A 4,936-nucleotide genomic window follows, 5' to 3' on the forward strand; every position below is an offset into this window, starting at 1 on the left:
TGGAAGTTCTCACTGGTCTATGCCAAGAAATTTGGAAGGCAGTTACTTAGCCAACTGACTGGAAGTGATCCATATTTGTGCCCACTCCAAAGAAAGGTTATCCAACAGGATGGGATAATTTTTGAATAATATCATTAATATCACTTGCAAGTAAATTATGCTGAAGATAATTGAAAAATGGTTGCAGCAGTACACTGATAGGGAACTGCTGAAAATTCAAGCCAGTTTCAGAAGAGGACGTGGATTGAGGGATATCATTGCTGATGTCAGGTGTGTCTTGGCTGAAAGCAAAGAATACCTGAAAGACATTTATCTGTGTTTTATTGACTATGCAAAGGCATTAGACTGTGTGGATCATAACAAATTACGGATAACATTGCGAAGAATGGGTATCCCAGAGCACTTATTTGTGCTCATGTGGAAACTGTACTTAGACCAAGAGGCAATTGTTCAAACAGAACAGGGAGATACTGTATGGTTTAAAATCAGGAAAGGTGTGTGTCAGGGCGGTATCCTTTCACCAGAGTTATTCAATCTGTATGCTGAGCAAATAATCAGAGAAGTTGGACTCTAGGAAGAAGAATGTGGCATCAGGATTGGAGGAAGACTCATTAACAAACTGTGATATGCAGATGATACAACCTTGCTTGCTTAAAAAGAACGAAGAGGACTTGAAGCACTTACTGATGAAGATCAAAGACTACAGCTTTCAGTATGGCTTGCAGCTTAACATAAAGAAAACAGAAATCCTCACGACCGGACCAATAAGCAACATCATTATAAACGGAAGACTGAAGAAGAATTGACACCTTTGAATTATGGTGTCGGCGAAGAATATTGAATATGCCATGGACTGTCGGAACAATGAACAGATCTATCTTGGAAGAAGTACAGCCAGTATGCTCTTTAGAAGTGAGGATGGCGAGACTTGGTCTCGCCTACCTTGGACATGGTATCAGAAGGGACCAGTGCCTGGAGAAAGACATCATATTTGGTAAAGCAAAGGGTCATTAAAAAAGAGGAAGACCCTCAACAAGATTGAGTAACATAGTGGCTGCAACACTGGGCTCAAATATAGCAATGATTGTGAGGATGGCTCAGGACCAGGCAGTGTTTCCTTCTTGTGTGCATGGGGTTGCGTGGAGTCAGAACCTACTGGAAGGCACCCACCAACAAGAAGTTTTTTCTCTTCCTTCAGGGAGTCATATGGTGCAAACTGGGAAAGCATGGCTGATGCAACTGTGGTGGTTGGTGTGGATGTGTGGGATAGCTGCTGATGCATCTTATTTGTGACCTTTAGAGACTTCTGCTCCAGACTTCTGAGGTCCATACTACAGTCGTGAGTTTACCACAAGTCCTGGATGTCTCAATAGGGTGTTAAATCCCATGTCTTAAGTAAGTACCTCAGGGGTTGTTCTGTTTTTCTTTGTGCCTTGTTTTCCTTTTTTTGCCTGTTTGCAATCTCTGGACGTGGCAAGCAGGGCGGCAAAGCTCCAGCTAAAGTGGGTCTGCAGCTTCCTGTGGGGCGTGTGCACCGCTTGCTCCACAAAGGTAACCTCGTGGAGCCTTCCTGCCGCGCTGGTCCGCTGGTGTACCTGGCGGCAGTGCTGAAGTACCGGACCGCGGAGATCCTGGAGCTGGCGGACAACTCGGCCCACAATAAGATGCGCATTGTGCCACGCCGCCGGTAGCTGGCCATCCGGAACAACAAGGAGCTCAACAAGCTGCTCGGCTGCGTCAAGATCTCGTAGGGCAGCGTCCTGCCTAACAGCCAGGCTGTGCTGCTGCCCAAGACCAAGAGCCACCACAAGGCCAAGGGCAAGTAATATGACACTTGTATGCGCTTCAGGAAACACTTCAAACCCACAGACCCGTTTCAGAGCTCCTCTCCGCCCCACCCACCCCACACCATTTCAAAAGATGAGCTAAGGTCCTCTGTTATGAAGGAACAGAAAATACAAAGATTTCAAAAGAGAGATGCTAGGATCCGAAGTGTCTGCCAAGCCTACCAACTCTAAGAAATTAATGGGATGGACAGCTTCAGCAATCCTATCTCACTGACGATTCTGCACCTGCAAATTGTTTCCTATTAAAAACTTACTCTGCATTAGGGAAGAAGGGAAGGGGAGGGGAGGAGAGAGGAGGGAAGGGAAGGGGAGGAAGAACCTCAAGTCAATGAATTCTTGCTCATCCAGTAATACGTTCTGGATCCCTCGGTAAAAACTAAGCACCAAGCACAATCAAAATCCAACCAAAGGGGTATTTCCCTACCTCTTGCCATTACATACTAGCTTATTTTTGTACTTCCTTCTAGGTATAATCTCTTTCCTCCATCTTCAGTTTCAGCATATCTCCAACTGGAGGATGCTGGTGTTTAACCCTAGCCTGGCAGCCAGGATAGAAGGTGCGGGCAGCTCTGGAGACAGGCATCTGCTGCCTTCTGGGCAAGACCTCTGAAGCATCCTCCAGCATGGGAGAAGTACTAGCTCCTTCTGGTGATTGTGAGCCAACTTTGAAAGATCTGCAAATTTGGGGGTGGGTTGCAGAGCCAAAATCCTTCCAGATTTCCTCATCCTATATTCCAGGATCCTGGGTTTTCTTAACCAGATCCCTTACCTTAGCTTAACAGAACTGCTTTAGGTGAGTATTTAAGTGTCTCTGGAATTCTACAACTCTAATTATCAATGTCTAAGTCGCCTCCTCAGCTATGTGCACTCTCCATAGCAGAAGATAAGGACCTCTGTGTAAACTATCAATAGTGCTTTACGTAGAAGCCCTCTGGCTTTCACACATAGGCTTTAAATGCTTTTTAATGGTTCTCAGTTTCTCATTGTCCCTCTGCAGGGAATCATACACTTAGTAGTAAATATTCAATTTTGCTGCTGTTCTACTATTGCACCTTATACATATTTCAAATTTCTGAATCATTGTTCCTGCAAGGGCATTTCCCTCCACCAGAATTTTCCTAGGTTACCACCATTAAAATCTTTTAAGTGCGAGGTACCATCTGTGCCCCACATATCATTCAGGATGAATGTCTTCTTTACCCACCAGGTGGTAAGTGAGTCAGTTCCCAAAACCCATATTACCATCTGTTTTCTTGGACCACTTCTGGTACACCTATGCTAACTTGGGTCCCCTGAGAAACAGATGCCAAGATGGAATGAGATATGCAAGAGATTACTAAGTAGGGAGAGCCTTCAGGGCAGATACAGGTCCGACTCCTGTGAAAGGAGAAAAGGAAGAAAGAAGTATTTGAAATGAAGAGTTTTAGACTGCAGCACAGCTCTAAGAAAGTTTGATGGAAGTTGATGGACAGTTCTCGAGCCAAAGTAACCTGTTAGAGGGGTCTCACATCCCACAAGAAGGGCTGGCACTAGTAGCCCATTGAGTTCAGTCATTGGGAGTAGTCTGGGGCAAGTGGGGCCTTGGACATGGTAGAGGATCCATCACGGTGGTAGCTGGGCCTATTAGTCAACTACGTTCCCTGAAACAGATCTGAGTGATATATTTTCATAGCTCCCCACAACTGAACTTGGTGATGATGTATTTGCCTATTTACATATTGATTGATTTGGTTTGCTAATTTTTTTTCAGGACTTTTGAAAAATATATTTTGGTGTTATTAGCATAATTACTTCATTAAATATTTGGTATAATTTACCAGTGAAGTCTGTTATCTGGGCCTGGAGTCTTCTTTATGTTAAAAAATTCAATAATTTGATTTCTTTAATAGAAACATTATAAATATATTTGTCTGTTTTGGAAAGTTATATTTTTAAAGGTACTTATACATAGCACTTAAAATTCTAAAATATTGGCATAAAATAGTTCATAATGTCTTTATATTATCTTTTTTTATATCTGCAGGAGCTATAATGTCTCGTTTTTTTTCTTTCCTGACATTGGCGACCTCTCTTTTTTTCTCTTGGTAAGTCTTACCATGGGTCTATTAATTTTATTAATCTTTCAAAAAACTCAGTTTTAGCTCTATCTTGGAATAAATCTAAAAAGATGTGTGCTAGATTTACGTAAAGAAAACTTTAAAATTGTATAAAGGTACACACAAAAAAAGGTACACTGGGCAGTGTTTCATTCTGTTGTACATGGGGTTGCTATGAGTCAGAATAGACTCAATGGCACCTAACAACAACAACACAAAGAAAAATTGAACAAATGGAAACACCATGTTTTTAGAAAAACTTCACATTATATATAAAAAAAAGGCCTTTCACATTATAGAGATGTCAATTCCCTCTGAGTTAGTTTAACATAGCTCAAATGATAAAACACAATTTTTTAAAAAATGTGGATGGGGAATATGATAAGGTGATTCCAAAGTGCATATGTCAATATAAAGCAGAAAACAGAAAGGGCTGAAAAAGAAGTGTAACAAGAGAAGACTAGCCCTCTCAAATGTTGAAATATATTATAAATATTCAGTAACAAAAACATTATGATACCGGTACATAAACAGACAAATAAAAGCCTGGAATAAATTAGAAAGTCTGTAAGTCCTTAAAACAATTCAATATACGGTAAATCAGTGTGAAAAAATGACTAATTCAATAAATAGGACAAAACTGGAGAGCTATCTGGAGTAAGATAAAATTTCTTCCCTCATACCTTTCACAAATATAAATAAAATGGAAGGGAACAAGGGAGAATTAAAAAGAAAGAAACTCAGGAGTAGAGAAGATCTAAGTAGGGCATATGACCAGGAAGCCAATAAATAAAAGACTGATGAATACAACTGTACACCAAAAAAAAAAAAAAAAAAGAACTCTCCATAGAAAAACACAAAGTCAAAAGAAAATTTGCAATTCACATCACAAAGGCCTGAATTTTTAAATATAGAAAGAACTCCTAAGTTAACAAAGAAAAGACCAATAATATCAATCTTAATAGTAATAAAAAGTTCGTAAATCTCAATGGC

General features: G+C 40.6%; 1 pseudogene; it reads left to right on the top strand.

Moving 5' to 3' along the window:
* Positions 1-1,226: 1,226 nt before the first annotated feature.
* LOC126077522 (histone H2A type 1-like) lies at positions 1,227-1,826 on the top strand (annotated as a pseudogene).
* The last annotated feature ends 3,110 nt before the right edge of the window (positions 1,827-4,936 follow it).

Source organism: Elephas maximus, chromosome 5, assembly GCF_024166365.1.
Source record: "Elephas maximus indicus isolate mEleMax1 chromosome 5, mEleMax1 primary haplotype, whole genome shotgun sequence".
Taxonomy (NCBI): domain Eukaryota; kingdom Metazoa; phylum Chordata; class Mammalia; order Proboscidea; family Elephantidae; genus Elephas; species Elephas maximus.